The sequence below is a fragment of the Zootoca vivipara genome, chromosome 5, assembly GCF_965207765.1.
Source record: "Zootoca vivipara chromosome 5, rZooViv2.hap1.1, whole genome shotgun sequence".
NCBI classification, from domain to species: domain Eukaryota; kingdom Metazoa; phylum Chordata; class Lepidosauria; order Squamata; family Lacertidae; genus Zootoca; species Zootoca vivipara.
The window spans coordinates 28,976,332-28,989,322 of record NC_142588.1 but is presented as its reverse complement, the minus strand read 5'-3'; positions in this window follow the sequence as shown (position 1 = coordinate 28,989,322).

The following is a 12,991-nucleotide window of genomic DNA, read 5'->3' as shown; positions in this document are numbered from 1 at the left end:
CACCTGAGACAGTGCTTCGAGTGCTTCCACTATGGAGTGCTTCCAGATGGAGGCTTAATTTTGTAAAGGGTTGCTCAGATGTGGGGCCCAGCCAGGTGAGGAGTGAAGGCCTGCCCTGTGCATCTGGTAGCAAGCACCCATTAGTTGTTTCTATGACAACGCAGCCAACTCTTTAGTCACGTAAAAGGGGTGCTTAGGAGGCTTGCTAGGCTTAACAATGAGACTGGTTTGATCACCTCAGCAGTTCCTTCTACTAACTACAGAATCCCATCTTGCTGCTATAAAATCGCAGATCCAAACCAAAAGAAAATGGTCTGTTTCATGTGTGACAAAATTCCCATACTCAGGGTTGGCAGATTGCAGCCTTGAGATTTCTCTCTTTGCAAAACGTACACAGGCACACACTCCCTCCTGTACTTTTAAATCCCCACTTGAATCGATAAACAAGGAAGCAGTGGCCTCTCCCTCTCATTCCTCCCCTCCTCCTTCTGCCCCTCCCCCTCCTGTTGCAGAAGGTAGGTTGAACAGCAGGCGGGGAAAGGTGGCAGATGAAATGACCTGGAGAAAAAAGAGGTGGAAGGAGCAATTACCACAGCTGCAACTCCTGAGTCAGCAGTGAATTGAAAGGAGCCTGTGGAGTCTTTTAAGAGTTGCCACCTGGCCACCTTACCCAGTCATGGATAATTGTGCACATAATGTGCTGCAAATTCTATGCATTTGGGGTCCATCCATATAGAATCCACCTTAAGATTTCTCTCCACAACCTCTTTTCTTCCCCATTGCCTTGATCTAGCTTGGAAGATTGCAAGAAGGAGGGATGAGGAAAAGAGGTTAATTGTTTCTCTGTTCTGCCTGCAGGGATGCCCAGATTCAAGATCAATTGTGGTGCCCCTGTGGCACCCCCTTTCCTCTCCCATGACAAAGATACAATAAAGTAGATAATTAAGAACTCTCAACTCTTTTTTTGTTCTGGATTGCCTATTGTATTACCGATGCTTTAGACCAACGTTTACAATGGAAGGACAAGCTATAAATCTTTTAAACAACAACACAGGAGTCTAATCCCGTCGGTGTCATTTGGGCATGCTTCTGGAATCTTAGGACCACCACAAACGTCAAGTAATTCCTAACCTGAAAAGCTATTCCATATAGGAGATGAGGATGAAATGTGCATGTCCAATTGTCACACAATCTCAGTGAATCAAAGAATTGTAGAGCTGGAAGGGATCCTGAGGTTCATCTAGTTCTAGCCCAACCCTCTTGAATGCAAGAAACTCAACATTCTCCCATCCAATTTGAAACCATACCAGACCCTGCTGAGCTTTGCGAATGTGCTCACAGTTTTATTGCTGCACCACTAAGGGAGTTGGGGCATTAGTAGCTCAATCGGCAGAACATTTGCCTTGCATGCAGAAAGTCCCAAGTTCAACCCTACATGTAGATTCGGCATAATGCCCCATCGGCAAGTGCTTTCCGTGCAGGCATTTTCACATGTTTGAAAGGGAACTTCTGGCTAACTGCTTTCCCACAGAGAGCTGGGAATGTGGGCTCCGGAAGCTAGGCCAGCTCCCCTATCTTGCAGGAAGCCATTAAGAGGCAAACGTTCCAATAGCCGTCCCCAGCAGCTCAGCCAAAGGTCGTTCTGCTGGCGCTGTGATTGTATTACATGCCCTAGATCTTCTTATTATCCAGATTCTGAGAATCACAAACAGGGCTGTGAAATCATTCGGAGAACTCTTGGCATTCTCGATGGTATGTTTCCATTTACTAGGAAAGAAAGAAAACAACAACAACAACTAGGCGTTGGTGGAAATATCAGGAGGCTGACAACAGGGTCTTTCTAGGAAATTCTCAGCACACCACTTTGCAAAATACAAATGATTTATGCCTTGCCTTGGATCCCCAATGTATCTTGACAGGAGGGGTGAGGCAGCCAAAACATTGCAATCAAAAGGAAAACTGACGGCCAGGCTCCATGCTAGCTTGAGAAATCTGTCAATGCTTCGCCAAGGTCTCTGGGCCAAATTAGACATGATCCCTATTCAAGCGATTAGCAGCTACATGAATATGTGTACTTTAAAAAAAAAACGAGGCCCTGGGCTCCCAAGCTTGTACCATTTGCCCCCTGCTGTGATCCTAGTCAGTATGGGGGGGGGGTTTCCCTCTGTTTTTTGCACCAGGAAAAAAGTTCTCCCAGAAGAGCGTTCCTTCTTTGCAAAGGCAACGAAAACTTTGCATAGTTTAAGCTGGTTTGGAAGGCAGTCTTGGCTGAAATGCAGCATTTAATTAACTAAACTTTGTAAGCCCAGAGGGGTTCTTCCAAGAAGGAATTCCATAAACGTGGGGTTCCATAAATGTGGCTGCACCACAGAAAAAAGGGCTGCTATGCATCATCACCAGACTAGTAGCGGATCTATCAAAGGCATGCCCAGCAAGCTTCCTTAAGATTTATTACTCATTATATAATTAAGAGATAGGACTGCTCCACAAATTATGCTTTGTCTTCTCAGAAAACACCGCAGTGGAGGAGAAGGCATGTAGATTATGATGCGCATCCACAGTTGCAATTCCTTGACTGGGAAGTTGTGGCGGTTGGTTGTAACTTCTCAGTGTGGGCGCCTGCAATGAATCGCACGTGTGTGCAGTCACCACCAGCAGTGATTTGCATGTGAACTGAATGTTATGTCCAGAAATGCTTTCTGTGCGGGGGCGGGGTGGTGGTGGATGCCACATAAAAAAGCCTTCCTGTAACAGGAATGCCATCTGCAACAACATTCACCTGACCCTCTTCCAAAATGATTAATGCCATCATCTGCCAAAGATGCTCTTCTGCCTTCTACAAAGGATAGGCAGGGGAGTTCCATGCAAAAGAATACAACTGACGTCAGAAACAGCAATATTCATAAACCAGTGAGCGGACATTTTAACCTCCTAGGATGTCCTGTAACTGACCGTTCAGTAACAAAATAACTTCAAAGGGAAAATACAAGGGAAACAGCTGAAGTTTAATGCCACCGCGCTACATGCGTGATGGCTTACCCAGGATATCTTATGACTGTTGCTTGGGCAAGGTTTCCTGTCCCATTAGAGGTGATGACTCTTATCATTTTAACAATCACCTGCGGCTGTAAAAGGTTAAAGGCATGCCTATTTAGCATATAATTAAGCTCTAATTATCACAGATTTTTGCGCATCATTGCCATTCAACTTCCAATTTCCTCCTCGTAGACCTGCCTACTAAGATTTCACTTCCTGCATCAGACAATGTAAATATGAAAATTTATTCTCCAATAAATGTATTAATTCTTAAGCTGCCGCAAGATTCTCTGGTCGCAAGGCTGCCCTGTGAAAAAATTTACTCCCTGATAGCTCGCAAATCAAGCAAGGGTGGTGCACAACATTAAAAAAACAATTTACATAGCATAATAAAAAAAATAAAAAAAATAACAGGGAATAATAATAACAACAGTCCCCACCCTATTTAAAGCCCATAGATTGTTTTATGGCCATAGGTAGGCCACAGGTAAAGAGGAATATTTTTCCCTGGAATCTAAAGTCATGTAATGATTGCATCAAGCAAGCCAGCATTCCACGAACAGGGAGCCACCACAGAAAAGTCCCGTTCTTGTGTTGCCACCCTCCAAACCTCCTTGGGAGGAAGGACAGAGAGAAGGGCCTCAGACGATGAGCACAGAGTCTGGGTGGGTTTGTATGGGAAGAGATGATCCTTAAGTTAGGGAGGTGACCCTGAGCCACGTAAGGCTTTACATGTCATCACCAGCGCTCTGATTTGAGCCTGGAAACTAATCGGCAGTCAGTGCAGTTGGGCCAAGATTGGTATTATATGCTCCACTCGTCTTGGCCTTGTGAATTTTGCACCAGATGAAGTTTCTCAGCCATCTTCAAAGGCAGCCCCACCTCTAACACATTGCAGTAATCTAACCTAGAGGTTACCAGAGCATAGGCCACAGAAGTTAGACTACCCCTGTCCGGATAGGAGTGCACCTGGGCCACCAATTGAAGCTGACGGAAGGCATTCCATGCCACCGAGGCCACCTGGGCCTCAAGTGACAGCAATGGGTTCGGGAGCATCTCCAAGCTACACACCTGCTCCTTAAGAGGGAGTGTAACCCCTTTAAAAGCAGACAGTCTCCCTCCTGGGAGTCGCCCACTAACAGTGTCTCAGTCTTAATCTGGATTGAGCTGCAGTTTGTTGGCTCTCATCTAGTCCATTACCGGGGCAAGACAACGGTCCGCCAGCAATCCACTGCCACACCTTTAGCAGAGCTGTGTGTCATCAGCATACTGCTGACATGTCCTGCCATATTTCCTGAATATGTCCTACCATTGTTATAAATCTTGACTGTTATTTACGTAGAAATCACAGAAAGTTGATTCAGGCATTGCACAGATATAACTGCTCTCCCCTGTACTAGAATACTGTATTGTGTCAGCTGAATGTATGAACATCCACTGAAGAGCATTTCATTTGAGGCAATGCTCAAGTTCTTTGTGTGATTTTAAATTAGTGATAGTCCATTCACTCATCTAAAACACACCACGGTGCTGCAGTGTGATTGGCTGTGACCCAGTGTCTCTCTGATGACTGTTGTCTGCATGTTTGAATTGATTCCATAAAAAAGAAGAAGTTATACCCGTGGCATTGCACCTAGTTATGTTCATTGACACAAACACGCCATCAAGTAATGGTCATGCATTGTCACACATCAGAAGTGTCAGAATTGTCACACGTATGTGCCATCATCACACACCATGATCTAGATCCCAGTTGTATAAACCAATTGTTTTCTGCTACTCTGGAGGCTTCAAGTTACAAGAAAGGAGAGGCCAACTACCGGTATCAGTAAACCTCAGGAATAACTTCCTGGTGGCAAAAGCTGTTCAGCAGTGGAATGGTCTCCTTCAGAAAGTGGGTTTTTTTTAAGCAAAGGTTGGAGGGACATCTGCCATGGATGCTGTAGCTGAGATACCTGCATTGCAGGGGATCGGAATAGATGACCCTTGGGGTACCTTCCAATTCTCGGATGAGAGTCGGATCAAGAGACAAACAGGAGCTGCATTAGCCCAGTTTGGGCTACCTCCCCAATAAATGGGCCTGTGCCTCCCTTCTCCATTACTGGTCTTGGTCCCTGCATTTCTTTCTCTGCTGCTGTTTCCCTGCCAGCTCCGCTTCTCTCCTTGCTAATCTTCATTGCTGCATGTGTTGCTGCTGCTGCTGCTGTTTTTGTTTTGTGCCTCTCTCTGGCGAGGACACATTAGCTCACCCTTTTCTCAGAAAGCTGTGGGAACAGCCCCACCCTTGTTCCCTGCTCCGCGCATGTGTCCCCAGTGGAGAAATAAACAAGCCCTTGTTATAAAATGGGCAGCCGGCTCAGCTGCCATTGTCGTCACGCTGCCTCTGTGCCATGCAAGCGCTGCCGGGAGGGGAACACTATGTCTATAAAGTGCCGCGGGAACAAATTCCATTTGGAGCAGCGGTTGCGTTGGGGCCTGCAGGGAGCAGGTCAGGAGACAGCTTCAGGCCTGCCGCCTGCGCATTCCTGGTGTTCCCTTTGCACGCTGTTGCCCGGGAAACGGCACAAAGCTCCGCTGATAAAGCCAAATGTGAAATGCAGTCCTCCAGTGTGGGAGCCAGGAGAGCCAAATTCAGTGATAGGAGGAGCGGATCAGGCACAGTTATGGATGCTACTTGTGGATAGCTCAGCTGGCTAGAGCGTGGTGCTGATAACACCAAGGTCACAGGTTCGATTCCCTTAAAGGACAGCTGTACATCCTCAGGGTCCCTGTCAATTCTATGATTCTACTCAATTTCTTGAGGTGTGCTCGTCTCATTCAGGGGAGATGGGAACATTTCCAGCCCCAGGTCCACATTCCCTTCGGGCAACTGAACCTCCTGGGGACTACACAAGCCTGTGGTGGGCAGGGCCAGAGGCCTGCATGGGTGGATGAAGGAATGCAAATATTACCTTTGCACAGCTGGTCTTGACATAAGCACTGCTCTCCATTGTCCATCCAGGCATGCAAGAAGCAGTGTCAGAGTTCAAGAACGCCTTCCAGCTAGGAGAAAACACCTCAAGGTGGGTGTGGCCTGTGAGAGGGGGTGTGGCCTGGAGAGACTCCTGAGGGCCAGAGCAGGCTGCATTTGGCCTCCATCCCTCTTTCAATTCCCAGCAGTCCTGATGGGGAGCCAGCCCCACTGAATTCGCCTGGAACTTACTTCTGAGCACCTGCACAGGACTGATCTGCAATCTGCGATCGTTGCCGCAGTGGCCCAGCACATAAAGCATTTGAGTCTGCTGCTGGGTGCAGCCCGCAGCATGATCAGTCACCGATTGTGCCTCTTTAGCATTGCACTTTGGGATTCCACAAGATTATGTATGAATTGCCTAGCCATGGTCCAACTAGCAGTCCAACTTTTATCTCTTGTCTGATAGGATGCTCTGAAGCAGGGCCTGAAGGCGACTGGCTCCCCTTCTTGTTTGTCCCTGCACTCTGTATGTGAAGACTCCATTTTGCAATCCGGGCTAATAGCATATTTCTCATTAAAGTACTAAAACCCATCCTGTGATTGACCTGGAAAATCCATTTCCTTTGCCATCTACGTATCACTTGTCTCTTCTCCTTCATTATTGTCATCGCCATAAAAAAAACACCCAGCAATTACACTTGCAGCATGTTTTTTTATAAGTGGTGCTTACCGTATTTACTCGACTCTAATGCTCGCCTTTTTCGGCCAAATTACGTTGCAAAAATAAAGGTGCACATTAGATTCGATGGCACATTTACATTTGCCAGCAAATGCTTATTTTTGGTTTCAAGGTTCTGAAAATTGAGGTGCGCATTAGATTCGATGGCGCATTTACATTTGCCAGCAAATACTTATTTTTGGTTTCAAGGTTCTGAAAATTGAGGTGTGCGTTAGATTCAATGGTGCATTAGACTCAAGTAAATATGGTAAATTGGATTTTGCACTTTCCAGATCTGTAAACTCTTCATTGGCTGGAAAACACAATAAATTGTTTCAAAAGGCTCTCTTCTGCGGTTTATCAGACTCTTAACATATTAAAACGTCCTCTATTGCAGACTAAAAGGAACTTGAAGCATCACTGGAGAAAAATGTTTGTCAGAAGAGTTCCTCACATTTCTACAGCCTGGAGTCTGTGGTATTTTTGGAAAAATCAGCATGGTATGGCCCTGTCTTGGTTATTCTGGAACAGCAAGCAAGGGAGAAGTACACTGGCTACCTTTTAAAGCCAGCAATGGCCTTGTTATAAGGCAGCCTTTGCTGACCTTGGTCCTTCCATCAGGGGCGTAGCCAGGATGAAATTCAGGGGGGGCAAGGGGGGCAAGGGGCGGGGGAGGGGCCACAGTGGGGCAAGGAAAGCTCCCTTCTCCCTTGCCAGCTTTCCCTCCTCCTGCCCCGGCGATCGCGGAGGGGGAGGAGGGGATCGGAGCAGCCCGATTTCGGGCTGCTCCGACTCCCTCCTCCCCCTCCGCGATCGGCAGGGGCGAGGGGGCGCCAGGATCAGCCCGATTTCGGGCTGCTCCGACTCCCTCCTCCCCCTCCGCGATCGGCAGGGGCGAGGGGGCGCCAGGATCAGCCCGATTTCGGGCTGCTCCGACTCCCTCCTCCCCCTCCGCGATCGGCAGGGGCGAGGGGGCGCCAGGATCAGCCCGAAATCGGGCTGCTCCGACTCCCTCCTCCCCCTCCGCGATCGGCAGGGGCCAGGGGGAGCCAGGATCAGCCCAAAATCGGGCTGCTCCGACTCCCTCCTCCCCCTCCGCGATCGGCAGGGGCCAGGGGGAGCCAGGATCAGCCCGAAATCGGGCTGCTCCGACTCCCTCCTCCCCCTCCGCGATCGGCAGGGGCCAGGGGGAGCCAGGATCAGCCCGAAATCGGGCTGCTCCGACTCCCTCCTCCCCCTCCGCGATCGGCAGGGGCCAGGGGGAGCCAGGATCAGCCCAAAATCGGGCTGCTCCGACTCCCTCCTCCCCCTCCGCGATCGGCAGGGGCCAGGGGGAGCCAGGATCAGCCCGAAATCGGGCTGCTCCGACTCCCTCCTCCCCCTCCGCGATCGGCAGGGGCCAGGGGGAGCCAAGATCAGCCCGAAATCGGGCTGCTCCAACTCCCTCCTCCCCCTCCGCGATTGGCAGGGGCGAGGGGGAGCCAGGATCAGCCCGAAATCGGGCTGCTCCGATCCCCTCCTCCCCCTCTGCAATCGCCGGGGCAGGTGGAGGGAAAGCCCCAGAGCTGCACAAAGCGGTTGCCTGGCTTTTCCTCCGCCCGCCCCACAGCCAGCCAGGGAGAAGGGAGACGGCGCCGGGCGGGCAGCGGGGCAGGCTGGCCAGCAGCCCTGCTTCTAGGGGGGCAATTGCCCCCTCCTGGCCCCCCCCTGCTTACGCCCATGCCTTCCATAGGTTTTCTGCTACAACTCCCATCAGCCCTGGGCAGCACAGCCAGTAGATCTCTCACTGTAATGTAACATACCAGCTTAGACCAGTGGTCCATTCATTCCAGGGATGGGGAACTCTGGTTCCCATCAGCCCCAGACAGCAGGGTCAATGGTCAAGTGGTCCACCTAGAGGGCACCTAGAGGGCCATACTGGTTCCCTATCACTTCCACAAAAGACAATTTCTCCCATGCAAGCCTGAGAGCATGCAATCAATGCTCCATGGTCAATGTCAAAGAAGTCTCTGCTTGATCAGTGCTGGCATGGGAAGCCCCTATTTCATCCATGCTCTTCCCATCAAGTGGCCTCTAAGTCCTCACAAGCAGGGCATGAAGGAGATGGTCTTCACTAGATGTTTGTCCCTCCCTAGCATCTGGCATGCCTAGAGGTATACTGCCCCAGTATGTGGAGGCTCCATCTAGATTTCATGTCTAGATACAAGATGAAGCTTGGAAGTACAGTACAGCTTATAAATTGAACTCATTTGTATCCAACCTTTCTTCCAAGGAGCTAGAAGCAGCCGTTTAGCTTTGTACCTCGTTAACAACCCTAGGAAGTGGTGATGCTGAGAGAGCATGATTTGCCCAATGCCACCCAAGGAACTCTGTGGCTCTGAGTGAAGGTTTGGTCCTCCCCCTTTCTCATCAAGTCAACGCTCTATCTCCACTATTGGTACCTGATTCCCCTCCACCCACCTACCCCATAGAAACAAGCTTGGAAGAGTGTTCTTTTTAAATCAACCTTAGTGCTGTTAATGGGGCAATTCTACATTTGCACATATCGAAACGGGTAGGCATTTGTTCTGCCTAGCTTTTAGCATGTATGTTATCTACTGTGGACTCTGAATATTTTCTGGTTTGATTGTTACTGATTTTTTAGATTGTTTTTAACTACTCTGGGATTTCTAAAGGTAGGCGGTGTACAAAGGATTTAATACGTGTGTCACAGCCTTCCACCCCCTGCCCCAATAAGAAACAGATTTCACTGTCATTTCTGTCTGTTTGTCTCTCTCTATGTGTGTGTCCATGCGTGTATATACTTAGGGACAGCCCAGATCTCTTCCAAAGCATTCAGCTCACTCTTCCCTGACTAATTTCATCCACCAGTGTTGCAATAGGAAGACCTGCAATCTTCTGAACTCATCGACTCATCAACATCACTACTGGGTTAACTCTACAATCATAGAATTGCTTTCTTCACTGTGGGACTCCAATAAAGAAAGCCTTATGGGATTGTAATGTAGTTCCATCTTTCCATTGCAACACTGGTGGTTGGCATGAGAAGAGTTCAAACTAGGGCAGGAGAAATGGAACGCTTTGGGAAAGGCCTGGCTTGACCTCCTTGCCTGCCTGCACACACACACACACACACACACACACACACACACACACACACACAAATTCTTATCAGTCCCACTGATTTCCCCAAGGACTGTGGTGTTATGTTTTGTTGGCATTGCTATGGTGGAATCTAGCATGAGTCCGATGACCCATGGAGAACTGGGCATGGATTGGCAGGCTCAGCTGGAGATGGAGAATGAAGAAGCAACGAGACAGAAGTTATGGGAACTGGGGACGGAGGACAGACGTTCTCCCTTTTGATGCCAGCTACTATAGCGCAGGTGGCGCTGTGGGTTAAACCACAGAGCCTAGGGCTTGCCAATCAGAAGGTCGGCGGTTTGAATCCCTGCAACGGGGTGAGCTCCCGTTGCTCAGTCCCAGCTCCTGCCAACCTAGGAGTTCAAAAGCAGATCAAAGTGCAAGTAGATAAATAGGGACCGCTACAGCGGGAAGGTAAACAGTGTTTCCGTGTGCTGCTCTGGTTCGCCAGAAGCGGCTTTGTCATGCTGGCCACATGACCTGGAAGCTGTACGCCGGCTCCCTCGGCCAAAAACGCGAGATGAGCGCCGCAACCCCAGAGTCGGTCACGACTGGACCTAATGGTCAGGGGTCCCTTTACCTTTTACCTTAGTATGGAAGTGGGAGTAGGAACATTGGCTTTGGGGGGGGGGAGTATCATTGGCTGAGGAGGTCCTGGACTACTGGGGTAAAGGAGAGCAGCAGAAACGGAAGCAGCAGCATGATGTCCTTGGTTCACCCCTCGAGGGTCCCCAGTCATCCTCCTGGATATTGAGAAAATCTCTCTGAAATAACCTCCATCTCACAAGAGCCAGTGTTCACATTAAGGTTACCAGACGTCCCCGCTTCCTGGGGACAGTCCCCAGGACTGGCAAAATCCATCTATTTAGTAGGAAATTGAAAAGTGTCCCCGGATTCATTGAAAAAACCTTCGTTCACATACACTTGCTGCTGGAAAGATGAACAACTGCAAATAGCCCTGAGTTTATATATTCTGCCTCACAATCCCCAATGAATGGAATACTTTGAGTTACGCATGCTGGAACTGCAATACTGTACACCCCACCCCCAAGTTGGGGGAACTACTTTTTTGGAACTTCAGAGCCACTCCCATGGTTTCTTTAAGGAACCTTTCTACTTTCTTACACTGAAAAGGAAAACAAGCCAGTAGAAGCTGCACCCCCTCCCATATTTCAGGTGATTTGAATACAGTTACAGTGCAAGACAGGAGTGCCTGGCGTGCTATGGTCCATGGGGTCACGAAGAGTCGGACACGACTAAACGACTAAACAACAACAGTAGAATTAGTTTTTACTTACTTTTTGCAAGCCAGCATTGATTTGGAGTCCACACAAAGCCCATGCATAGGAACACAGGTAACTGCTCTTTTACCGAGTCAGAGCCCATCCTAGCTAAGTAAAACAGCTTCCAGACTGTTGCTATTTTCAGGCAAGAATCAATTACAGGCCAGCAAATTCAGGTTGCACAACTATAGTTGATTGGGCCGTTATCCAGAACAAACCCATCTGTGACAAGGAAAGTGATGGGCAATTGCCCTGGAAAGTGTGAGATAGCCCTTGCTTTGATGTAAGATAATCCAATCAGGATGACTGCTCAATGAACAGGTCATATGGAAGTGCCCTACATGTCCACCAATCATCAGCCATTCTCTGGGGTTTGAGGCAGGGACATTGCCTAGCTTTCCCTCAAGATGCCAGGGAATGAACCCGATATTGTCTGCATGGAGTGAAGCACTTCCCCTGCACTGCTGAAATCACCTGTGAATCTGTGCAGGTGCAATCGTCCACTGGCTTGAGGGTAAATCGGTAGGCACAAATATTCAGCAAAGCAAACGAACTTTGCAAGCCTTGTCAACAATACACACCCATACACTTTGCCAGGGTGCCAACTTGAATAAAATATTGGGGCGGGGGGAGACGACACAGGTAAGCCCCACCCCACATAATTGATCACAAGATGCAGCAGCAATGCCCATCAACTTTGGGAGCCCTTGGCCCTCTCAAATATTGGGGGGGGGGGTGACGGGACCTCCCCCTCCCCAGGAGTTGGTGCCTGTGCACTTTTCTGTCAACTTCCCACCTGCAAGTGAAGGCTTGGAGGTGGTGGGTTGTCCTGCTTATCCTTTGTAATTCTAGGGTTGCCAACTGATGAGAAATAAAAGCCTAGTTTGCTCCGGTGCTTTTAACTGTAGTACTTAGCAGATGACTTTTTCACAGCACTGAGATGAATCATGTCTGCATGTCAAGCCATCGTTAAATGAACAGCCACAGTTGCCCAACTGTTAACCTACCTCAGTCCCACAAATTCGCTAAATGAACTGCAACAATCACACTGATATTTAACAACTTTTTCGGGGGTGGGAGAAACTCGCAAACCCTGCAATCATTTAAAAGTTTCTGTGAATTGCAACACTCAGGTACAACTGAGCCATTCTCATACGGCTTGAAAAACGTGGGAAAGACCCAAGAAGGTGGATGTTTGAAACTCACTTACACGCAGGCATTGTTTTAGCATTGCCAGTTTGCTCTGAAATACCCCACTGCATTCAGGATTCTGAGTGCTGTAAAGCAGATATACTTTATAAAGGAGGGTCATTCATGCCTTTAAAAGTATTTCTGTACTGCCATATTAGGGCCCTCTACAGCAATAAAATGCAAAACACCCCCCCCCCAAAAAAACACAATACAAATAATCATTAAAGTGTCTGGGCTGGTCAGTTCAAGTCTGCTTTAAAGAAAAGGAACCATAAAAAGGAATGGCAGACTTTGATGTTGTCTACCGTATTTTTGGACCATAACACGCACCTTTTCCCTCCTAAAATGGAAGGGGAAAAGTTACTGCATGTTATGGAGCAAATGCCAGAGCCAGAGCCCCGTGCCAGAGCCAGAGCCCATGCGAAGAGCCAGAACCAGAGCCCTGTAAGAGCCAGAGCCCGTGCAAGAGCCACAGCCGCGCACAGCAGGAAACCGGCTCTCGGGCTGCTTCCGTGACGACGAGCAAGGTGAGAGGAGAGATGGAAGGGAGCTTCCATCCTTCCTTCCTTCCATCCTTCCTTCCCACCTCTCTTTCTTTCTTTCTTTCTTTCTCTCTCTCTCTCTCTCTCTCTCTCTCCCCCCTGCCTCTCTCTCCCCCCTTCCTTC